The sequence below is a fragment of the Aquila chrysaetos genome, chromosome 15 (genome assembly GCF_900496995.4).
Source record: "Aquila chrysaetos chrysaetos chromosome 15, bAquChr1.4, whole genome shotgun sequence".
Taxonomy (NCBI): domain Eukaryota; kingdom Metazoa; phylum Chordata; class Aves; order Accipitriformes; family Accipitridae; genus Aquila; species Aquila chrysaetos.
In genome coordinates this window covers 1,757,073-1,782,706 of record NC_044018.1, presented here as the reverse complement: position 1 = coordinate 1,782,706, position 25,634 = coordinate 1,757,073, and the positions used below count along the sequence as shown (strand labels likewise).

At 45.6% G+C, this 25,634-nt stretch overlaps 1 protein-coding gene across 5 annotated transcripts in view; it reads left to right on the top strand.

Annotated features, from left to right (window-relative positions):
- NCOA1 (nuclear receptor coactivator 1) overlaps positions 1–25,634 on the top strand; it is a 185,887-nt gene that overhangs the window by 73,115 nt on the left and 87,138 nt on the right. Inside the window, exon 1 of one of the 5 annotated variants that reach the window (XM_030038089.2) lies at positions 22,445–22,641. The exons of the other annotated variants lie outside the window; for them this stretch is intronic. The gene's annotated coding sequence lies outside the window, so the exon portion shown is untranslated. Of the gene's footprint in view, positions 1–22,444; positions 22,642–25,634 lie in introns of those variants that run through there. 5 annotated transcript variants of the gene reach the window in all.

Genomic DNA, 25,634 nt, shown 5'->3' with positions numbered 1-25,634 from the left:
GTCTTTTTGTTGTGTCAGAGCACGCTATTTTTACTCTAATCATTTTACTGGGTGTGCTTTTTTAAGAGGTAGCATGGGCAGTCTTCCTATTTGTGTTTTGAAGGCAGCGAGGTACTTCTACAACATCTAAGCTTTGCTGTGCTTTGAGGAATGGTGAACTTGTCCTGGGATTTCATAAGGCTTTGCTCTCTGCCAAATCTGAAATTCCTTCAGGATTTAGCCCATCCCTCTTCAACTCAATTAAGGCAGCCTTTTAGCCTTAACACCCACTAGCTAATTATTCAGACATTAAAGGCATTGGGTTGGTTTAGTTCATGGGAGTGGTGCCTTCTGCCTGTGCGTGTTGGATGAGGCTCTGCTCCATGAGGAGCACAACACTTTCAGCAATGCTCCAGCAAGAGCGAGTCTCTGCGTGGGTCGACCTGGCCCCGGCAGGAAGATCTCCTCCTCCTCCTCATAGTGTCCTAGAGAGCTGCAACTGAGTGCTTAAGCACGGTGTCCAAGTCATGATGGAGAGTTCTTAAAACAGTATTCAGTAGTATAATCCCAGTGCCAAGATGAAATCCAGAGAATGGGAATTAAAAATGATCATAATCCTAAACTGTAGCTCCGTCTCTGCCTTAAATAGATGGGCAAGACCAAAGGAGGCTTTGTATTGTAAAACTTACCCAGCCCGTTGGGTTAGAGAGTGTTTTCCACCATCAGATTAAATGAAAACGTCATTTTGAGTAAGTGATGGCAAAATGGCATTCCTGAAATTCCCATCAGGTAGGGATTCCCCCCCGCCCCCTTTTCCACCCTTATTTCTTTTTTTTCCCCCTTTTTCTTTTTTTTGCCTTACTTTCCCTTTTTTCTTCTTTTTTCTTCTTTCTTCTTTTCTCTTCCCCCCATCCCCCCTTTTTCCTCCTCCTTTTTCCCTTTCCCCCTGTTTTTTGCTCCCGCCCCCCCTTTTTCCTTTTTTCCCCCCTTTTTTCTTTCCTTTTCCTTCATTTTTTTCTCCTTTTTACAGGACACCTTACAATGACAGGCACTCTGATCTGCTCCACTACAGATTTGAAATGCTTTACCACTCATCTGCTGGTGTCTAAATGACAAACATAGCTGAGAGACCATTACCCAGTGACAGATACCCCAAAAGTCTGATCGACTTTCTCCTTTGCTCACCGCGCTTTTCCCTCTCCCTGCCGGTGTGCTGAGTCAATGAGTTAATGGCCGTGCAGATAAGCACGCCGTGTTTTCTAATGCCAGTTATTAGATCAGCAGATGCTCAGGGGAGTACTTATTAGAGAATGTCATGTTAGCGGTCCCAAGGTGTAATTACGCTTTGCAGATTTCTTTTGCTTTAGCCGTGTTGACAACACGCTTGGATTAAGGAGAGGAGGAGGGAGATGAGGGGTTTGTACAGCTCTTCAGCTATGACTGAGGAATAGAACTTTATCTAATAACTACATTTTTGCACAGACTTGTGCATGCTTTCCTCCAAATAAGTTTGGTGTCGCGTGTTCCTCCTTAACTGATATCAATAGTTTTAATTTTTGCTATGTTGCTAATTTATCTAAATTAATCTAAATTTATGTATCTGTTGGTGGTTAATGTAAAAATTGTTGTGTGGATGGTGGACTTTATCGGGTGATCTCAGTAAATAGTTAAGGCTATTGCTTCAGATAGGCTGGCTTTGGAAAAAGAAACAAAACCTGACTTGCATTGTTGGGATTTTAATATATGATATATAATTAAAAAAAACCACAAACCAAACCCCGAACAGATAAGCATGGGAACCTTGCAAAGTCTGTATTTAGAGAAAAACCAGAATTTTAGAAAAAGACTGTTTATTGTTTGAAAACCTCAAGCCCCTCTGAGAACTGGCTAACGATGAATCAGTGAGGGGTTTAATTTCTGTATAAGACAAATGCTTAAAATGTATTTAAAGTGTTTTGACAGATACTAAGGTAAATCACCATGAAAGTTAATAATTATCTTTTATTTCTATAATTTTTAATTTATTGTGTAGTGGGACCCCTGGTATCTCTGAGGTAGGAATGCCTTTCTGGTTCCTCTTAGATGTGCTTAGATGCTTACCAAAGCTCGGAAGTAACAGTTACTAATAGGGACAAGACCGAGGTAAGTTAAAATCAGCTGTAGTCTCTACCGCTGTATTTCTTCTGGACAAACGGCATAGGAACATACTGGAATTTAGCATCAGCTTTCTTCCATCTTCATCCATCGATCTATGTTCGTGTGTGAGCTCTGAATCTCAGAGTTAAGGTATGCTTCAAAAAAGAAGACTTATGTTGTGGTGTCAGGTTAGGTGCTAAAATCCACTGGTGTCTTTAAAAAAAAAAAAAAAAAGTAGATGTACTTGACAATTTATAAGGAAAATTTTAAGTTTGCAGCGTCAGCCTCCTCCCACCATCAGACTTCCCTGTACTGGCCTTGTGCTGCAAACAACTGGTTTGGAAGAGTGGAGGAATGTATATTGTTAAATAATAATAAAACCCAATAATAATAAACCCAAGAAGTACCTAGTGAGTTGTAAAAATTTGTCACCAATGTCAGAACCAGAAGGCGGCATTGGCCTGCCTAGTCCATGGTTTTTGCCCTTCACGCCAACACCGTGTGTTGAATTCGAATCCTTTGGATGTGCTAGATGTTTCCGTTGGCCAACTCCAAGTGTATGGTTGGTCAACAGCAGGCAAGACCATGGTCATTCCAAAGGAGGGACCACTGGTCTGTGGTCAAACATTAATATTAAGCCTAAATGAACCTAATGTGCTCTATTCAATACTCCAGCATATTACATTCGCAGAGAGGAATATAGCCAGAGTCATTGTAAATTATTCATATCTTTAAAAGCAACAAGCACTACAACAAACATGTAGGAATGGAAATCAAACCCACCATCTTTTAGAAAAAACACCCATTTTTTCCCTTTATTCCCACAAATCCTAAGCAGACCCCAGAAATAAAGCACTTCTGGTTAGAATAGAATATTTTCAGTTGGAAGGGACCTACAATGATCATCTCGCCACAACAGCCCCTCCATGCAGAGGATGTTCAGTGAACCTGGGTCAAGTTAAGTGAGACCTCCTCTGCGCTCCCAAAAATAAAATAGCTCTATGTCAGAAGGCTTTAAAAAGGTAATGGAAACTATAGTGGAAAAGACGAAAAATAGGGAGGGAGAACAAAGTAAAACTGAAAGTAAAATAAAGGAAATGCATTGAAATGTAAGTTCTAACTTGAGAGAGCAGGTGGAGGAAATGGGTCAAAAAAAAAAAATTGAGGGGATTAGAGGGATAGAGGACAGGGGAAAAAATGGTGTGTGTAGGGTACACCAAAAGTAGAGACTTGTAAATGTGGATGGATGGGGGTGGGAACCCTGCTGTGAAGCGGCTCATGGCTGTCCCCATCCTCTCTATAAAAAGGCTCAGCTGGGCGCCCAGCAATGCTCTTTCTGGTATTTCTGCCCCAAAATGAGAGGGGTGGCCAGCTGAATTGCCACTGGGCTGGCCTCAAGGCCTTGATTACTTTTTTGCCCTCTTTTTTTTTTTATTTTTAAGTAGGAGGTGTATGTTTATGGGGCCCATCTGTGCACACATTGTATATATATTGTATATAACACTTTATAATTGTATGTAACAATGAGTTATACACAATTTTTATATATCTATGTATATATTAATTTTTATATAATTTATGTATATAGAGAGACAAAGAGATAAAAATTGTATATAACTCATTGTTATATACAATAATAAAGTGTTTGGGATGTGAGGTCCCCCCACTAACACTCAGCCTAAGGAGATCTCTGCAATTCCCAAACTAAACGTAGCTGGAGCAATCAAAAGCTACTCAGAGGGATGTTTTCTGCAAGTTAAATTACATTAAGGAAGGAAGGTGCCACCTTCCCAGGTTCGTTGCCTGGTGTGGTTTTGAACCTCTTATGAAAAATTAACTTCACTATTAATTGTAAAACCTTAGATCCAATGGGTGGTCATGTATTAGGCGTTTACTCTATCGTGCCACAGCATCACTAGTTACCTAGCATTTAGGGATATTGATTACAGTGTAAAAGTGTTTAATTTGTTACATAATTATCCACTGTAATTTTCGTTTTTGCCTGAAGAAACTATTTAATTAGGACATGAGCTTCTAATATTTCAGGATGTACTGAACAGCGATGTAATTGATTATACGCCTTGCCAGTGGAGCAGTCCTGAAGTTATTATGTAAGGACACATAACTGCATTTAATCAAACATTGGCTAAAGCCAACTGCCGGGTGCCGAGGTTTTTTGGCACAAAGTAAGTAGCAATTTAACAATTACTGAGCGCTGCTGAAAATAGCCCTGTAGTGGGGTGGACTTTCTGCTGCGCATGTCAATGCGGGCAAGGCTTGCCTGCAACGGACCCGCACGGTCTTGATGGGGTCTTGATTACAGAAGAGGGTTGCTTAAGGAATCCATATATCCAAGTGATGCAATGGGTTGTGTTTGGTTGGGGTTCTGCAAGTTCTCCAGACTATTTTTAGTGCCACCACCAGCTGGGGAGGGAAGGAGGCTCAGTGGCACTAGGGGAAGGGCCTTTCAGCAGTTGAAAGGTTCACCAGCAGCATGACGGGGGTGTGGAGCACCCAACCGACGTGCAACAAGTCCTGCAACCCCTTCATCTTCTCACCTGCACGGTCCCCGTGAGTCCGGTGAAGTCCCATGCTCGTGCAGGTGTCCTCTACTCATGTGGCACCAACGCACTCTTGCTTGCTTGAAAGTTTCCAGAAAGCCGAGTTTACGTTTTGCTGTTGGGTTTTTTTTTTTTGCTTATCGAGTGCTTTTCTGACAAATTCCTCGTGCTGGAGAAAATTCAGCATTGCAAATGGGAGAAACTTTGCTGTCACACAAATGCTCCCCACCTTCTCTTCCTTCAGGCTGTGATGACCTTAGAGGGCATTCCTTGCCTTGGAGATGGTGGAGATAAAATTGAACCTCTGCTAAGAGTTGGCCAGCGTTAGTTTGTGCTGTCCCTGGATTAGTTGCTGCAGAAATAAATGAGCTGTAGGGTGTTTTGTATTAGTTTCCTCCATCACCCTGTGTTCCTAGGTGGAGAGAAATGCCTCCTACAATGTCCTCCTACAACAACAGCAAGAAAGGCAACTGGCCTGGGGTTAGCCACAGGGCTTACAGCTTGGCCAACGCCAACCCTTGGATCTTCCTGAGCTGATGTTACCCGTGTATTACATTTTTAGGGTCCAAAAATGGCCTGTGTCAGCACATTAGCAGCGCTGGAAACCTGTCAGTCAAACGTCCCACCCCAGGGGGAAGCCTGACTGGCAGAGAGCTGGTGGTGCCAGTAGCTGCACTGTCAGGCTGCCATGCTGGTCAGTGCGCTACAACTGCGAAACTGTGTTTTCATAATTATTTAGCAGTATCTTCTTTAAAATTGTGGCAGGATGTGCTGCATGGGGAAAGTCTCACTTCTGTGGTCACGGTCATGACAGATTCACTAACCAAGAACAGGCTCCCGTGTGTTTTTCAGTGGCAGACTCGTGGCTGAGGCTCAGCTTGCTCAGGCGTAACAACTCCAAAGCTATGGTGGTTATTCAGAAAATATCCAAACGCCACAAGATTTGCGTATAAGCTTAAAGACTCTTACATAAGTAAAGGATATAAATGTACACAGGTATGTTTGCTTGAACTTGTACCTTCCTTCTTAGAAGGAGCATGGCTGCGTGTTTAATTCCCGGGTAACGAATGCCATTCCCGAAGAATTAAGCTTCTCTCCCTCCCTCGCCCACGTGTCCCCTCTGAATCAAGTGCGACCCCTCTTTTCACCGCCTCTCCCTCCTGTGCACCCTTATGCATCAAATAGAGATCCTGACCCTACGCGAGACTCTGCACCAGCTGTTCTTTTTGGGACCTGGCATGGGCTCAGGAGTCTGCCCGTGGGAGCCTGCTTGGAGCAGAGTCATACCATATGTTCTGTAAGGTTAGCAGTCCACATCTTAGCAGCCGTGTGAAATATCCAGCAGTAAAATATTCAGAATATACTGTCTTTCCAACTGGGTATTAATCAGGAAGATGGGAATCATGTCACTGGAGGTGCATATCTACAGTTGGGCTAGTGGTCATGATGCCTGGTGGTGGTGGTGGGGAGAGGTGGATGGTTTAGGGTTGCAAGAGCAGTGGCCTGTTTCAGATGTCCACCTATACAAGCAAGTGGACACCTGAAAGCCATTCCCCAGAGGGGCTTGTTCCTCTCCAGTGTTGGTATTGGTACAGGGAACCTGGGCTGAGGAGCTGCTGTGGAGATGCCTCAACTGAGTGAAGGTGAGCCCCAGCTGGAGTGCTTGGTTCTTCTGGTGGTTGCCACCTCGCTGCAGCCCTACGCCTGGTGAACCTCTCCTGCAGGGGATATATGATATGCTCGGTAGGTTGCAAACAGAAACTGTGAGTAGACTGTCTGATAAGCACGGTTGGTTACCTTTCAAATGCTAGATAGTCTTCGTAGTGGAGTTACAATATAAGTGACTGACTCTGATTTCTCTTTTTTTTGGAAAAAGAAATTTGGATGCCAAATTTCTACTCCTGGTGTAATTGCACTTTGATTACCAAGTATGGAAACCAACTTATCCACCTTTCTCATCCTTCTAATTTATATCTAGGCTGTCATAAATGTGCACGGGTAAGGAAGGAGGAAGCTTCGGTTCTTGGTCTGAATGACTTTTCTTGCAGACAAAAAAAAAAAATTACTTTGCTTCTCAACTGAAGTGTTTCTTTGAAAGTGCTTTGCAAAAAAATGAGGTAGAAACAGGGTCTAAGATACTTTTTTCCATAAAGTGTTGATTGCAGAGGCTGGATCACAATTTTGCTGTAGTCACTGTGAATTTGGGTTACCCCTTTACCAGCTTTTGATGCTGCATGTGCAATTCTCTTGCTCCCAGAGATGAGACCCTGAGATCGAATTTAATCTCTGTAAACTCAGATCTAACTCCTGCTCAGGCTGTCCATAGCCCTGGGGTTTGCTGGGGCACCTGATGCAATAGAATTGGTTACAGACAGACCTACAGAAGGAGTCCACGGAAATCCCAGAAAAAGTTTTGCTGGCAGATGTCTGCTGGAGCAGAAGACACATCTAAATAATGGCATAAATTCTCCTAATTACAGGGCAAAAAGTCAAGGGTCGAGACAGTAAAACCTCCATGTCTTGGTATTATTCATTAGCTTTTAAGTTTTCCTTCCTCTCTCAGCTCAGTCTCTTCCTCTTGGTATTGCAGTAAGATAGTATCCGTCGATAACCAGCTGTGGGTTTCGCTGTGCATCCGCTCTGCCCTGCTCATCCATCCAGCTTGTGAATCCCTATGCCTTCGGTAAGCACGGTCCAGGGGAGCTTTATCATCCTCCGAAATCCTTACACCTGACAGAGAAATTTAACTGCTTGCTAATTGCATGCTAAAAAGGCACTGCACATGCTATATGGTGATCTTACAGCCCAAAATTTGGAGAGCGCGCTTTTTGCCATGCAAAGCTTGCTGCTGTGTCTAGTGCTTCATCCCTGTGCTGGGAAGGAAGTCGGGAAGGGAAGGAGTTGAGATGGGAAGGTCTCCCCTTGCCTCCTGCCCCAGCACTCCTTGCACAGCTCTAATATGGTCCTTGGGGAATACTGAGAAGATTTGAAGAATTAGATGGGAATTGAGTTGGTTTTTTTCTTAAAGGGGTGCTGTTTAGGCAAAAATAGTTTGTTTGAAGTAGTGGGTTTTGCTTGTAACTATTTTCCGTGTATGGACACATGCAGTATCAGCTGCGGTGCATAGTGCTGGCCAGTGACTACGGGTCCGTGTGCTGTTTGCCAAATACAAAGTCGTGGTAAAACACTTATTTATTTTTCCTTCTTTCTGTGAACGAGAAAAGCAACCCAACTTTTGCTCCGGCTGCTTGCGTGGCCATGCCCTGCTGTTGGCTTGCCCACCAAGAGCTGCAGGAGGGTGATGCTGGAGATGCACCTTGGTGGCCGCTGCGCTGCCGATCCTGAGCAGCCTCACATGCCTCCTGCCTGCTCCCAGGACGCGGCTGAGGTGTGTGGTGACATCATGCCATGTCAACACGATGTCATCATCCAGCTCTGCAAGCCTCCCAGCAGCGATGTGCACACGGGTGAGGACACTTCGGCTCACCGGTGACTTCTGGTGGCTGATGCACCTTGCTGGGGCAATATACTGGCATTGGGGAACTTAGCTCATGGGCCTGCTCTGTACCCCGAAGTTTTCTCTTTATTTCCTCGAAATATGGGGAAAGAAATGACGTCTCTTCACCAGCACCATGCTGGCACAAGCCGCAGTGTTGAAATAATGACGCAGGGGGGAAATCGTCTCCCGGGTTTGTAAATCTTTTTCAGGGAGTGGCAGCGTTTGCAGAAAAATAACTCTTCTGCTGGCGTGGGTTGCATCTTGATTGCAGCCTGGGCTGGTTCAGCCATGCTGAGAGGAGCCTTTTAACATATATGATCACTTTTGATATTAATTTTTATAGGTATGGGCTTGAATCTGTAATGAAAATCGGAAGCTGCTTCTCTTGTTGCAGGAAGCAGGATGGAGGGGTGCTGGGTTGGCAGTCAGACAGAATACCTGCTTTTCCAGATATTAAATTAAAATATATCTCATGCCAGCTCATGCATGAATCTTGGAGTCCCCCAAGTCTTCACTTGCTTCCTTAAAAGTTAGTCTGTGCTGGAAACTTTATTGGGGCAGTATGTGAGTGCCAAAATCTGTCAACATAGACCTATTTGCAGGATCCAGCTTCAGCTAAAAACAACCCCAATCTTACTAACTTGTAATACAAGTGTACATACATATATAAAGTACTATGATGTGGCTGGAAACAAACCCTAGTTGAGCTAATTTTAAGCAGTGAGGAGCTTAATCTAGTTCCTTTGGTAGGATTTCTCAGTGTCCTAGGCATGGGAGGAATTGTGTTCATCTGGAGACCAAAGCTATGCAGTTTGTGAGTGCCATAGAAATTCATATACATTCATAACATTTGGTTAAGATGTAAAGTTTTTATAGTACAGCGACTCCTCAGGAGCCATTAAAAATATTTTGGAAAAAGACTTCATCCTTTTTTTTTATAGGACAGTAAGCACTTTGAAATAGAAAAGCTCTTAAAAATACTTTTGAATTTGAGTATGGCTTTGCTTCCCAGCTCACTTTTGGTTTGAGTTTCAGAGCCTCCCGAGAAACATGATATTTTTGGACTTTAACATTAGAGCACTTGTTAGAAAATGGTTTTGGTTTGCTTCATGGGGTTGGTCATGCTGCATTCTTGCTCCTGTCAGGTTAATGAAGTTTCTGAAGATGTGCTAAATGCAGTTTGTTTGTAGCCGGTATAACTACACCGAGGAAGGAGGTCGGGTGTGCAACTGGGGGAGCATGCAGATGGCAGCGGTCAGTGGGGAGCCAGAGTTCATCCATGTCCAGCCCTGTCCAGTGCTGCCAGAAACCTGCGAGAAAACAGCAGTGGAGATGATGGAATAGCTTCTCACCGAGAAAATATCTTTCTAATCCCTGGTAATTAGTAGCTGATACATCCTTGAAGCAGGAGGGTTTGCTTTTCTTCCAAGTCATTGGGATAAAGTAGGTGTAGGTTTGCTCTGTGCCTGTGGTGCTGGAAGACGGGGGTTCCCAGGAGATACTTGGCCATTGATAACTTTGTCCCACGTGCTCTTTAGCTCCAGGTTTGGCCCATGAGATGGGACCGGGGATCTCAAAGCTGCCAGCTGCATCACTCTGCATTTCCACGTACTTTGCGGTGGCATTTTGGCGTGGCATTTGGTCCTTCAGGTGAACAAAAGAACCCAATGAAAGGCACAGTCCTTTGTCACTGCAGTAAGTACATCCTCCTTGTCCTCATCACCCGAAGCAGTTTTCACTTGAGGTTACTCATTCCCAATCTTTGCTGAGGAATCTAAGCCTTGCGTGACACCGAGCGTACCTTTATTTTTGCTCTTGCAGATACTGCTATTGTAACAATCTCCTCTGCAAGATGAAACCCAGTTTCGGGAAAGTAACTTTCAATTCATGATTGTTTTGACTGTGTGATTACAAAGGGCATTTCTAGGGAGAGTTCTTTATGATCTGGGAAGCGCATGTTGGCTGAGGAATGCTGTCAAGGTTGTGGGGCTGAGAACAGCTCTGCTTCTATGTAGCCATCCCGATAGCCAGTCCTTTCCTACGTAGGTCTGAAAACACAGCCTGAACCTTTCTTCTCCAAGCTCTGGAGACTCCCTGGAGCAGGGGACGTGTTGCAGCTGCACGTGCTGGCCACGGGGACCACCTTGCCTGCACACCTCGTTCAACATGCTGTTGCTTTGCCAGCAGACTTGGCCCGTGAGCAATCTTGCTCAACCTGGGGAAAATGTTGCAGGACCTGCTCTGCAAGTGAATGCGGTTAAGCAGAGGGAATATCAAATTCTGGAGAGTTTAAGAGAGATTAAGTTTAATGCCCAGAGCATTGCACGGACTGCCCGAGAGGTGCTTTTCCAAGGGCTTCTCTCCATCATGACCAGAAAGGCTTTTGTGGTGTTGCATGCTGTGGGAGATTTCAGGGCAAAGGTTTTCTCCTGCCTCTCACGCAGTTGTATTGTTCCAACATGTGTGGTTTGAACGTGATTCCCCATGTTCGTGGGTAGCGTGGGGTGAGCGAAGGGCACGAGCACCCAGTTCTGGCAGGACTGATGTGCAAGAAGAGGGGGGAGATAACTCTTCCTTGGGGATTGTCATCCCTCTGCTTCAGCAGCGGTTAAAGCATCATCTCTCTACCTTGGGTTTAATCTGTCTGTACCAAAATCAGTATAATCATGCAGTTTTGTGAACAAAAGATGCTTTTTCTCCCTAAATTCCCCAGGACTTTTCCTGGGGATGCTGAGCCATGGTGTCTGTGATGCCGGACTCCTTGCCTTGCCCTGAGCGCCAGGGGTACCACTCTTACTAGTGTGCTGTCTTTCTCTCTTGCTTGCTTTCATTCAGAAGAGATGCTCATTTCTTCCCACATGCTCACAGGCTTTTTTTGGTGAGTCCCCTGTCTGGAACGATCTGTGGTTTCCCCAGAAGTCATATGTGGTCACATCACCTGCCTTTATTTTGTGTTACATCAGCTGGAAAGTGCCATGTTTTGTAGTCTGTGAATTGGTGACCTGTTTACACCCACGCGTTTCCTGAGACTGAGACTTGCTGCACGCTCGGTGACGTGGGAAACCCAGGGCAGGGCCAAAAAACAAGAGCTGGCCTGTCTTCTTCTGGGGAGCAGGGTCTGTGCTATGCTCTTCTCTGGCATGAGCAAGATGTCCTACTTCTTAGTGATGGTGTGAGCTGTAAAATCATAGTTGTCTTTGTGGATTGGGCTTTAACTTTTCAATTTAGGTTTATCAACATGATCATACAATCACAGAATAGTTTGGGTTGAGAGGGACCTTTGAAGATCATCTAGTCCCACCCCGCTGCCTTGGGTAGGGACATCGTCCACTAGGTCAGGTTGCTCAAAGCTTGGTCCAACCTGATCTTGAACAGTTCCAGTGATGGGGCATCCACAACTTCTCTGGGCAACCTGCTCCAGCATCTCACCACCCTTAGGATGCGGAGGTGCTGCTGAAATGCTGCCTGGTCTAAGTCTGGAGGTTGCCGTGACTGGTTAGATGAAAACTAAATGCTAAGCAGGCAAGAGGAGTGTGTGGCTTTCATCTTCTCAGCTGCCTGGTCACCAGAAGGGTTCATAGACCCAGTGTGAAGTGGGTGAGGGAGAACCAAAGAGCTTGCTTGCGGAGATCAGCTTTCCTGTGAGGTTTGGGCTGGCATGTCTCAGTCCTCCTTAGGGCTTTTGGCAAGACACTGAAATTTCTGGCTGGAGGCCCTGCTTATAAAATGGAGATGGTCATTTTTTTTTCCTTTCACTTAGTCTAATCTATTCCGGGTTTGACATCTGGGGCAGGGACAATCTAATTCTGTGTATTTGTGCAGTGCCAATCATAATAACGCTCCGCTCTCAGGTCCTCTGGGTCCTGTTGTAATACACAGCTCGAGTGGATTTGGAGCAGAGGTCTCACTGATCTGATATCCCCTCTCTGATGGCGACGGCTTAAAGATGATGCAAAAAAAAATCCCTGGAGTGGGCAGCTACAGCTTATCCTGCCCTGGGAAAGGCTTTCTCCTAATCTCTGGTGGCAGAGGCACACATTGATGCTCTGAAGAGGAAGGATGAAGATGCTAGCTTTTCTGGTCCAAGAGGCTTCATCACTGACTTCATTGGGAAGGCTCTGTGACAAAACCAAGCAGAGGTTGATTCTGGGGGATTATATTGAACCGAAAACATCTCCTGGGCATAAAGAGGTAGCTGCTGGACCACAGATAGCAGCTACTTGTAGGGAACAAGTGGTCTTTCATCTTCTCACTGCTGCATGTCAGGAAGAAGAGGCAGTCTGTAGTTTTCCCACTTAATGTGCAGCTTTTTAAACCATAGCAATTTGAGAATTAATTTTTTTTTCGTTTGCTTGGAAACAATTATTATAAATAGGGCAGCGGTGAGCTGTTTTGGTGCTGGGTGTTAGGAGGTCATTCCAGTGCCCCATCTCCTGAGCAACCCCCTGTCACACCATCCGGATCCTGCCTCTGAGAGGGCAGAGTCTCAAGACCCCGCTGCGGTTTGGAAGTCAGTGGGAGCCTCTTTCAGAGCAAAGGCTTTGCTGAGCAGCAGGATTTCTGTAAAAAAGAAGAGGTTCCCGATTCCTGCTGTGTCCATCATTCAGTGAGAGCCGCTTGTCCCTGCTGCTTTTTTTTGTCTGCCCTCGTTTTGTGCTTTGCCTGATGGAGACTCAGCCCTCAGAGCGGTGCAGAAAATGGTCAGGGTTTTTGGTGGTTTTTTTTTTTTTGTGCACAGATGAAAAGATTAAACTTGTGTGCATTTGAATCTTTAGAACATAATGAGATTGGGATCCCTAAGGGTTAAGGATTTCAAAATTTCCTGCGAGTTTTGTCCCTTTTTGCACGTGCCGCCTTCAGCAATCTCAGGGTACGCTCTTCTGTAATGCAGCTATTTTATCAAATTGCTTTGCTAGTAGTATATAATTTTGCTCTAACTGCAGCTGATGGCAGCGCAGAGATGATGATAGGTGCACATATCTTCCTTTTAAAATAATTCATAATAGACCAGGCCGGGTTCTTAGCATCCTTATGGTGATGGATGGGTGTAGGCTGGCCCGGATTGCCCTGCACCTTCGGAGAAGGGTGCTCTCTCCAGGTTGCTCTGCTGGAGGAGAGCTTTCTGCACGGTGTAGTCCTTTCCAGGACTATCTATGAGTTGTGCAGTGGGAACTGAGACCACCGTGTTCCTTGGTGGCAACCAACTGGGATCTGTCCTGTATCCCCCTGTTGAAGACACTGTATGTGCAGTGGGTTTCTGAGCATGTTATTGGTCAGACTGGGATTATTTTTGTTGTGATACTAATTTTCATGTGCCTTTGTGGTTCTGGAGGCACCTAGATGATCTTTAAGGTCCCCTCCAACCCAAACTGTTCTATTCTATGATTCTGTGATCTGGAGAATAAGATCAGCATAAATAAGTTACTTTCTTTCCCCTCTGTGGTTCATTGGAGAAGCATTTCTCCTGCTTTTCAGGCTTGAGAGGGAGGAGGATTGGAGGTGACCACATGGGAAGCCCATCTCTGATAACCCATGGTTGGTGATTCCTGGTGCTGAGCCTTAACCAACCCCAAACGCACCTTTTCCCCAAGTTTTCCTGGTACAAATTCTGTTGAACAAGAAGAAAGTGGCATTGCATTAAAACAACATCATCATCCTCAGAGCTTTAATTAAAAAACATAACGAGCCTTTTTGATGTTCATTCCCATTTGGGAATAGGTAGGATGCTCTGGATGATCCCAGCTCAGCAGACCCGATTTTGTTGATGGGCACTGCAGGTACCAGGGTCGCTGTGTGCACTGCAGACGCAGCTGGCTCGCAATTAAGGTTGGTTACCTAAGCCATTACAATTAGATAAGAATAACAAAGGCAAGACATTTTTAAAAGCAAGGCTGAACCCAGGGTGTCTCTTGATTGTTTTCTCTTGTCATGTAATTGAACCCTTAGGACCTCTCTGCTCCATGGGAGGTCAGCTATTTTCATAACCGCTTTATAATTATTCCTGTTGTGGAACCTCTTACGAGGCATTAAAACTACAGTAAGAGGATTGAGGAGGTATGGATCCTTCCCCTGGCAAGGGGAGGGTCTGCATGTAGCACTTCGCTCCCAACTGTGTTGTTTGTGAAGCATTTTGGGGCTGGAAAGTACCCCAAAAGTACAAAAGAACAGCGTCCTTCTGGCATTAGAAGAGCAAAGGTTGAAGAAGTGGTTTATCGATTCGGAAGGGATCAGACAGCAGGACCACCAGCCTCGGGGCTGATGCCATTAGTACACCAGTGTACCCCTCAGGGGTGGTCTCTGCTCATACTAGGCTACAGGTTAATCGTCTGGTTTCTTAATAGGCTCCTTCCCTTTGGGGGTATGTCCTAAGGTGCAGTTACCTACATACCGCATCTGCTTCCGAGGCAGCCCTGAGTTAAGCAAGCAGCTCATGCCTTTTCCTGAAGATGGGCCGCGCACGGGCCATTTGGGGACATCTCTGCTTCGTGTGCAGCCTCCACCCGCTGTGGTGGAAGGGACGGAGACCTCCTGGAATACCCCTGCAGCATCAAGACCATGGCTGCTACCAAAATCCCCATGCTCTCCAGCCTGCCCGGTTACACAGAAGGGGAGCCAGCTCGGTGTGGATGTGAATCCCTGGGGGGATAAGGATGCTCCAAGTTCTGCCTGGCTCTGGGTGGGATGCCAGGCATTTGGGTTTGGGGACAAACAGTGGGAGCTGTGTCCTTACTGTGTCTCCTACCCTGATTATATATCCTCATCAAGGCAGGGAATTGTCACTGATACCTATAGAAATAAAAAATAATAATTTTTAATATATAAATATATATAAAAATGCATATATGCATTACGTAGCAAGTCTTGCTACTGACTCAGTAAATATCTCTATATATTTTCAGGAAGAAGAGATAAAAAGGTGTCCCCATTCCTATCCGAGTGCCCACCTCTGTCCTCTGTGGCATGCGTCAAGCAATTCTTCATAGAGACCAAGTTCATCAAAGCATCAGGGTCTTGTCAGTCTGTGCAGGTGTTGTTTTAAACACCTTTCCCTGTACCATCTTCCCAGTGGACTAACCCCCACTTCAGCAAAATAAGAGGAGGAAGTTTTATGACAACTGTGGTTTTGCAGTCGAACCCTGATTTATATAATTTTGGCTTTGTGCTTGGATTCCTTGGTTGCTGCTCCAAATTCACGTGGTCTGCTGTGTACTTAACCCCTTTGACACAGGCATTTTAGGGATTTAGGGGGGTAGAAGCCTGCTCTGCATTTTTTTTTTCCCTAAGTTTGCACTTCTTACTGCTGAATATCAAGCTTGCACCGCTGCAGAGTTTATAACACACGCCATCCGTTGGGAAGAACATCTTTTGTTTTTGTCGCTTAGCAATTCTAGGCTGAGTTTCAATTTCAATAGCAAAATTCACCCTTCCCTTACCCAGAGTTCGTGGAGGTTTTGCATCATTAAATGTGTTTTCTAGCCAAGAAGGTCTTGCAGCTTGTAGGTATATATGTAATGTGTGTATGGTTGTCCTGCAGTACATGGTGGAAGAGAGGAAACAGTGGTCAGATGTGTCCACACCTGACTTGGAGATGGTTCTTGAGAGAGAAATGCAAACTCTTACTCTTGGACGTCCTGGCTGAAGCCCAGCCTGAAACCTGGAGGAGAATAAGGCTTTGTTTCAGAGTATTCCTTAGTGTGCAGAAGCTGGGTTACAAAACCAGCTGCCTGGCGTCTCCAAGTGTTGGCTATTGATTTTTTATTTATCACTCCAGAGCAGGACCTTAAAGCCTCAAGGTGGACGTACACAGAGGAGTTTGTAGCTGCAAATTTTGGGTGGGTAGAAGGAAAATGGTGATTTTAGCACTGGTAATCACGCTTAACATTCAGAAATGAGTGATTCCTTTGCTGACCCAGCTGGTACTGAAAATAAGCTCCTGCCTGTTACCTAATAACTTTGATTTCAAGTTTATTTGTTGGCAGTGTCCTGTAACGTTGGATAACCACTACTAGGTACACATACATGGTGAGGAAATATCGTCCACCTACTTCTCAGGAGAAGGCTCAGAAGTTTGGGGCTGCTACTTGGAGAACTAATGATGAACCCCACAGCTGTCCTGAACTGTGTATTCTGCAACTTGCCCACCCCCCCCCAACCCCCCCACAACGCCTGAGGTTTGGCCATGCCTTTGTGTGCTCTTGCATCTTCCCCGAGCAGTTCATGCTGGTCACCAGGATGGCAGCCGGGTGAAGAAGGACAAGGTGTAGGTTTTGCTGTACCTCATAGGGGCGGTTGTCACCTTTTTGCTCCCAGTTGTGATGGTGACAGAGGTAGTGGTGTGGGAGCATCTGGGGTGGCAGTTGTCAGTGTGGCCACCCAACCAAAAATGGGGAGATCATAGAACCACAGCATGGTTTGGGTTGGAAGGGATCTTTAAAGATCATCTATTTCCAACCCCCCTGCCATGGGCAGGGACGTCTTCAACTAGATCAGGTTGCTCAAAGCCCCATCCAACCTGATCTTGAACACATCCAGTGATGTGTAGAGCATCCACAACTTCTCTGGGCAACCTGCTCCAGTGTCTCACCACCCTCATCGTAAAAAATATCTTCTTTACGTCCAATCCAACCTTACCCTCTTTTCATTTAAAACCGTTGCCCATTGTCTTGTCACTACAGGCCCTGCTAAAAAGTCTGTCCCCATCTTTCTTTTAAGCCCCCTTTAAGTACTGAAAGGCCTCAATAAGGTCTCCCTGGAGCCTTCTCTTCTCCAGGCTGAACAACCCCAGTTCTCTCAGCCTTTCCTCATAGGAGAGGTGTTCCAGCTCTCTGGCCATTTCCATGGCCTCCTCTGGACCTGCTCCGACAGGTCCATGTCCTCCTTGTACCATGGTTTAGATGTGTTCCGTTGTCAAAGCTTCAGGTGCCGTGAATTTGCAACAGCCACACGTGTGCGTAGACACCTCCGTAAGCCTTGGAGCTGCTGATGCAGAGCAGGGACTGAGCAACCTTGAAGCATCTCTGAGATGAGAAAAGTTGGGCTGAGTTGTGTTTTGTCACCAATTTCTTCCTCAGTAAATCCAGCCTCTGGGCTGTGAGGGACTTCGGGCTTTTAAACACCACATTGGTGTGTCGGAGCTTGTAGCATGGAGGCTGGGAAAAGCATCTTGCTCACCACTGTAGCTGGCATGCCCAAAAGAATGTGACATGCTTAATGAAGTTCACTTTTTTGTTTAAAGTTTGCTCTTTTGGACTGGAGTAAATAGAAACATTAAGTGCTGACAGTAGCTTAAACTAGACATTTACAATGAACTTAATTTTCTAGATGCAGAAATCATAACCTAGCAACTTTTCCAGTTTCTTATACCTTTTTTTCAGTGGTGCAAGAAGCTGGGCTGGAAGGTGCTGAATTTGTTGGCTTTGGCAAACACGGAGGCTTGAACATGCTGCTTGGTTTTGTTGCTTTTTTAACAAAACAAAGCTATTTTGTTCTTGCTTTCCCATTCAGACATTTACCTCGGATGCTCCTTGTCTGCTGTTTGCTACCTGGAGAGGGTAGGAAACCTCTCTGGAGCTTGGCTGTCAAAGGATGCTAACACGATCGTGTAGATTTAATCACTTCAGCAAAGTGCTGAGCCTCATGTGTTCGTGTTGTATTTATTCTGCTCAGCTCCAGCAGTGGTCCATGGACACATGCAGGTGGGCCAAAGAGATGCTGCTGGCGTAAGGCGTAAAGAAGCACATCCCTCTTTTGGGAGAAGCTGCAGGTTCCTGGAAGAGTTTTTGGCTGTTGGAGCATCAAGATAAATCTCATGATGGAATGTTTGTCTCTATAAATAATTAGTAGATGATCAGTGTCAATGCAGTAAGATCACTGTAGCTGGTCAGTGTAAGGTGGTTTGTGGGTTTTGTATGTAAAGTACAAGGCACAGAGTAGTGGAGGTATCTGGTGGTCTCATCTGATCTGCTCTTGTTGCTACATCAGCTTGCTCTGTCAATAGCTGCTTTTGCAAGCTTTTCCAAGACGGCTGCTAGAGGGTTCTCATGGGACGTAGGTGAAGCTGGGAGTTTATTCAAGCAGTTGTAAAATCTGAAGAACATTTTCTATTCCTTCATGTATCATGAAAATAATTTTCATCCCTGAAGTTCTCCTTCTGGAGTGTCACCTGCTCACTGCAAGGCAGTCGTGTCTTGGATAAACTAAACCTCATTTTCCCTCCCTAACCTGGAATGACATCCATTGAGATGCTGGCTTTTAAAGGTCAATGTCAAGAGCTCATCTTACCCTACGTTACAAATGGGCACTTCTGGTATTGTGCTAGCGATCCTCTTACTCCGAATTCCTGCATACTGCTTCTCCACCTCTTTGGACTCATTTAGATCAGGAAACTTTGAACACTGGGAGTAAATTCAGATTAGTTGGTGTTTTATAAATCTGTTGCAGCTGTTGCCCACAGCTGCACGAGATCAGGCTCGAGGTCTTTTGAAAGGACTCTAAAATCTTGTAATCACAGGACGGTTTGGGTTGGAAGGGACCTTTGAAGATCATCTCGTCCAACCCCCCTACAATACACAGGGACATCTTCCAATAGATCAGGTTGCTCAAAGCCCCGTCCAACCTGACCTTGAACACTTCCAGTGATGGGGCATCCACAGCTTCTCTGTCTTGCCTGTTATCATTACACCTCTGATCTGTCGTGGCGTCTGGAAATGCCGAGCAGCCAGACCGCCATGTCCCGTCCCTTCATGGTCTGTGGTTCTTCATTGGGTTCTTGTAGCCAACCATTGGTTTAAACTTCAATTTTGGAGGAGCTTTTGGAAGATACCCTGGGTGCCGTTGCTGTTGACCTAAGATGGAAAGCCAAGAGCTCTGATTTGTTTGGAGCTGCACCCAACACCTCTTCTCTCAAAGGCAAACATAAAAGTAAACATAAAAGAAAGCGAAATCTCAGCTCGGAATGCCCTAGCTAACTGCCGCGTAGGGTTATTTGACAGACAAACAGCTTTAACTTCTTTTTTAAATTCCTTTTCTGAAAACCTTGGTACTTGATCTGGAGATTTAATAATTTGTCACGGCGTGGGGCCTTGTGATGGAGTGGCAGTGATGCCAAAAGGTTTAGAGGGTAGAAGATCTGGGGAAGAATGATCATTGACGTTAAAACTTACTCTGAGCTGAATTTGCCCTACGTGAACCATTTGGAGCCTTTTAGCTCAAAACCCTATGCTTGATTCAGGAGAGAACTTAAAAAGAACCAGTATTTGTATAAGCACATCAATGCGGAGTTGAGAGTGAGATGCTCAGGGGTGTGACCTGATGGTATGATTGAATTGCCACAGGGTATTTTATTTTATTTTATTCTAGTTTATTCTATTTTACTTTATCTAGAAAGGTTCTCAGTTTCTGGTGTTTAATTGTCGAATACCTTGGAAAAAAAAAAGATACTGAAGTAGATTAACCTGTAGTTGGTGGTTCTTTTCGGTGGGAATGGCTGAAGGTCAGACAGAGTTCCCAGCTTGCCAGCGGGCTGTAGCTGGGGATGTGCGGTTTGGGCTGCGGGCAGTGGACGTTGCCCTCGGCTGAGGTTTGCCAGTGGTTCGGGTGATGGATGAGCAGCGCGCGAGGCTGGGGCTCGGTGCTGCTGGCAGGGAATCGGCTCCCCTCCGCTCGCTTGTTTTCTGCAGCCTTCGTAATTAATCACCGTGCCCAGGAGAATGGGCAAGAAAATGAAACTTGGGCTCCTTGCAGGAGCTCTGTAGCTTCTGCAAATTCTTTGTATTCCAAATTCTTTGTCTTATTTAACTCTGGATTGGGAGAGCTGGATTTTACCGAGTTTATTTCCCTTTTTATGGTGACATTGCATTAGCTTCTGCCCATCTGACTCTTTCTTATCTCCTTGAAGGTGAAGAGGTGGAGTGAAAAATACACCAAAGGCAGAATTGGGGTGTTATGCCCATTTTAACATCAATGTTCTCGTGAAAGGCAGATGCAGCCAAGACAAAGACATCTATTAATCATTCATTTAACACAACAGCTGGAATCAAATTCATTCCTGGAGCCGGGCCATTCCAGCAAGGGTAATTTTTTTGCTGCTGAAGTTGTTAAAAATCGAACAGCTGAAGGGGTGGAATTTGTTGGTAAACTCTTGAAACTTCCCATATTTCTCAATTATTTTATTTTTAATTTATATTATGCACTTCCCAATTCCTCCAAGACTGCAAAAGGCAGAAAGGCTGGAAGGATCCCCTCCAAAATGTGCTGTTATTTGAAATAAGGCAGTCAGAAACTTGGGTTTTGAGCAGGTGATGGGGTTTAGTCTTTAGCCTAATTTTCTCCATGGTTGTAGATGAAATAGGGTCTTCATTTGGGTGCTGGGTTTTTGGCAGAATTACACTCTAATTTCAGCTCACAACCCTTTTCCTTCTTTACCCTTGTGCCATCTCAGTACAGCTAGACCACATAAGGTCTCTGCAGTCGATGATCAAGACTGTATTTATTATACTGTTGTTTGTGGCGGTAGTACCTGATTTTTTAAATTTCTTTTTTTTTTTTTATACACCCCAGTGTTACTGCTCCACATCGCCTGACATTCTTTCCTGCATTTTGTCATGTTCTCTGCTTGGCTGTTCCACATTTGTGGTCCTCAGACTCTATCGTGCAAGTAACAACATCCTCCCTGGACAAAAAAATCATACAATCATAGAATGGTTTGGGTTGGAAGGGATCTTTAAAGGTCATCTTGGTCCAGCCCCCCTTCAATGAGCAGGGAAAATGCTACCTGGACATTGTTCTTTAATTAAGTTATTCTGCAGCTGTATCTATATAGGCTTTTAGTTCTCCAGGACTTCCTTCCATGTCTTCCTCCAGCTCTTTTTTCCTACCCTTTTTCCTCTTTTTTTAAAAAATTTCTTTTATTTTTTTAAAGTATTCGGGCTTTTTTATTCCTTGATATAACACAGCTGCAGTGGCTCCAAGCATTTTGTCCTTTGCTGATTTCTTCCCGAGCATCATTTCTGTATCTCTCCATCCTACCAACACACATTATTTCAGGTTTCTTGTTGAAGTTTCCTCCCTCCGTGACTTTTTGAGTGCTTTCTCCTCCTGTTCTTTGATGTCTATAGCTGTGCTGTGTAAATCCCATGGTGGAAATGGTTTTGAAGAAAAGAATTTGAGAACCGATGTTCCTTTAAGCAGGGCAGCGGAGCAGGGACCTTCCTCAGGGTCCCCAAAATCAGACGTTCAGGTGCCACACTGATGGCAAAACCGAAAATATTTGGATCTGGATCAAAAGAGCCATTTTACAGCCCAAACTTCTTAAGGTTCCTGTTTACTTTTGTTTATGCTATTCAAAAAAACCCAACATCCAGACCTTGATGGTGCCTGTGATGTGACTCATTACGAAGATACGGCGAGTCTCCATGCTCCTGCTTGTTGGGGGTGGTTGGGACCAAGCTCCCCCTGGACACAGGTCCCTTTGCTGGAAAGCAGAAGGGTGACAATAGTTTGTGGTTTTTTTTTTTTTCTCCTGAATTGTTATTTTTTTTGTTTCCCCCCAGCTCCATACATGAGCCAGGCTCATCCAAAATTCTAGCAGAATATACTGTCTGTGGTGCACATCACTGCTGGGGAAAAGACCAGTGCGGGGGGGTCCTGATCACTGCCAGATTGATGTGCAGCCTGATCCTGCTTTTATCCTACAGTCACCTGGATGTAAGTCCAGGCTGACATTGAGAGGAGCCCTTTTCCCAAGCTGGAGAATAAAAAAGCTGCTGCTTTTAAGTGCAAAAATGCCTGTTTTTGATGGAGCAGCCACAGGCTCGGTCACCCGGCTGGGATGTGGGAGGTGCTGATACAATTCAGGTAAAGGAATTTTTCTTGCACCTTAGTTTCTTCTGTGAAATGGTAATTTTTCTATGATATAGAAGGCTATAAGGCGAAGTTTAATAACATTTGTGGCACATTCAGCTAGCATGGTGCGTTATAAGGACTCAGGGATTAAAAACCTGCGTTGTGTCTGAATTTAAAAAGAAAAAAAAGCAAACTTGCTTTTGATTTCAAGACGTTTATTATCTTTTTTTTTTTTTTTTAATACGAGAGTCCCTAGGACGGGACCACTCCTGTTTCCAATCACAGCAAGCTGCAAGCGTTGCTGCTCTCGCTCGCTCCCGTGCCGTCGGAGCCGCCTGGCAGGTGGCATCGGCAGCGCTCGCTCGGCGCCGGCAGCGTGCGTTGGGTTTCATTATCAGCCAGCCGGTGCGGGAATCGAGTGGGAGAAGCTGGCGGCGAGTCCCTTCGCCTGCGATGGCAGAGGCACCGTGTGCCGGCGGGCGCTGAAGGGCTCGCCAACCCCCGGGGAGCACATGGCGGGAGCGCGCGGGAGCGAGCGGGAGCCGGCGAGCTTCACGGCAGCATGTTCGTCATCGGGGGGCTGCGCAGCCGGCGCTCAGAGCGGCGGAGCTGGGAAGCTCTCAGGTAAGGGACGATGGCTTCTTCCTCCTAAGGTACCCCTGGGGTTGGTGGTGGTTTGGCGGTGGGTTTGGGAGCGAGCGGTGGGGTGTTCGCATGGCCGGGCTCGCCACGCTCCCCTGCTGCGAGCTGCGTGGGATGGGAGGGGGGGAAACCTTTGCTGTCACTTTTATTCAGCATTTATACAACAGCGCAAAGAAAAGCCGGCGTCCGGCTAATGAATGATATTTGCATTTTCTGAGGCCGCCTTCCCTCGGGCATTTTACTTCGGATTTCTTTTATGGATTGAACTTTGCTGAGGCTGTTTTCGGTGCTGCACCCTTGCGCGCAGCATTTCCAGCGTTGAATACAGCCATGCGCTTGTAGCAGAATGTGCTAAGTAGAAAATGACGTATTTCAGCGGTGACCTTGAAAATCAATGTGTAAATGTTTAAGCTGGGTAGAGCTAGCATGCATCCTCACAGCGACTTGCAGAAGTAAGGACATTAGTTTCTTTTTTTAAAAAGAAAAGCGTTCCTCGTTAAAAGAAAAAAATGCTGATTGCTTAATGTTCGTTAATCATTGATGGAAGAAGTAAAAGCAGCAGATGAAGTTAATGATTTCACATGTAAGTGGGTTCCCTTTAGCAAAGCGTTACACAATTTGAAGGAGCTCTTCCCCTTTGAAGTTCGCGTAGAGTTGCTGTGTCAGTGAGCTCTCGCACGAGGTTTGATGCTTGAATTTCTCCTGCCCTTAGCTCACTCCTTGGGTCCAGGACCGTCCCTGCCTGCATGGCAGCAGCACCCGCCGCCCCAGAGTTGCTGGATTACGCAGAGTGAATAAAAATACAGTCATCGCCTCGAGCTCGCTGCGTGGGGGAAGGTGTTGTAGGGCTTTCCACCGTAAATCTGACATCGACAGTGCCTTCGTTTTTGATGTACATCACTGTAACAGGCTGGAGTGATGGAGAAGATTGTTTAGGATTTATGTAAACCTTTAAAACCTTGAAGTAAATTGTAGCCAAAGGCACTGCTGCACCTCTCTTGAGTGGCATGAGCAAATTCCCATTTCCAAACCTGGCTCTATCTTTTTTTTTTTTTCCCCAGGTTTTTTTTTTTTTTGTCGCTGATGACATCAGTGCATCACTAAATAGCACAAGAATAAGGTCCAAGCGTTGGGTATTGTGATGCTGCTCTTGAGTCTTAAATCTCCATCTGCGCTTTCAGAGCTCTTTTGTTCACCCTTGTAAAATATTTTGCGTTATTGATGTAGGTCTTCCATCAAAAAGGGGCACCGTGGCACTAAAAGAACCTCTTTCCATTAAAAACTTAGGATCCAGACTGGTAAGGCAGAGTAGCAGAAAGTATCTTGTGTCTCGTAGAGGGGCAAATTGATTTTAAAGACGGTACAGGGAGATGATGATTTGCCAAGAGGATTGAGAAGAGCTGGGACCTGAAATCTCAGACTCACATCTGTCATGAGTTCGTTGTTTCTCTGTGATATTTGCTTTTTTGTATTCTCCGCTGGGCTCCTCTCACCTATCGTCTAGCAGTTTTATGTACGTGTTGATGATGGTGGTGACCAGGGTGAAATCTCAGTTAACAGCATGTTGTGGGAAATAATGCTTCAGCATTGCATCAGCGATGAAGCAAGTCTCTGTGCAAGACCTTAAAACAGGGGAAAGTGATTTTGGTTTGAAATAAATCTGATCCAAAATGGATTTCACAGATCCATACTCACGTTGTCATATCCACACAGTTGTGGGACCAAGACATGTGTTGGACACAAGCTGCTTGTGCCCAGGGGGTCAGCTCAGGATTCCTGGAGGTGGGATGGAGATGCCAGCTTGTGTGCTTCTCTCACCTCCTGGCTTCTTCTGAGGGTTTGCATGTGCCTCTTCCTGCCTTGGAGGAGCTGACAGTGGTCAGTCCGTCCACCCTGTCCCATTGCAGGATTTACCTACTCTTTTTTGTCTCCTGACCTGGCTCTCCTGACACACTGCAGGTGGATGTGTGCTGAGATCTTGAGGACCTGTTAACCTGGCTACCATCAACATCCGCCATTTTTTAGCCCCCCTTCTGCTGTTTCTTCCTTCTAGTGCTTCTGCATCTACCATCCCCATTCTCCCAGTCAGATTAGTCTGAATATTCATGGTTCTCCACAATTTTGAGTTCCCTGGTCCTTACCCAGCTCTGGGAAGAGATGGAGGGACTTGACTCTCTTTGCTGTTGTTGTTGGTCCTGTCTGGAAACCCAAAGGAAGGAAACTGTTGTTTTGTCCCTCTTGAGTGGACAAAACCAGATCAGCTCTGATATTTGGAGAGGTCACCCTGGACTTGGGTGGGTGAAGCAGGCAAATGGTTTGGTTCATCGACACGTGCTTTGCTTGGTGGCCAAGAGGACGCAGGATCTGCATTGATACCAGCTGAGGTGGAGCATCCACTGTGGCTTGGGCTTGCCATGATGTTGCCAACCACACCAGCAACCACCAGCCCATCGCTCCCAACAGAAGTACAGGGCATCCACATGTGCTGGTTCCCGGTGCTCCAGGTTTTCTGTGCTTGCTCGTGGTGGTGAGACATTGTGGGTCACTTTAGATACTTCCATCAGCAGAGAAAATAGGTGGTGGAGGACAAAACCCCTTCCTGCAGCTGGGCAAAGCTCCAGCTGGGCAGCTTTTTTGCAGTGAGGGTCAGGAACCAAAAACATGGAGCCAACTCACTGGTAGGTCCCAGCATGTGTAGGGTGTCCATGCCATGGGCTTGGACATGGGGGTCTGCTGGTTGTCATGGGACATCTTCCTGGGGCTGTTCAGGTCGCTGTGACAAGCAGCATTGAATTAATTACATTACAAGCCGGTAGATGCCTGTTTGCAGGATCAGAAATGTTTTCAAAATCAACCGTTTCCACCATATGCCATTTTGGATCTCTGAGTTAATGCTTAAAATGGAGAAAAAACCCAAAACTTAGCTTTTGTATCATGGTTGCTCCCAGAACGACAGCAGGAAAGCGGGGCCAGGA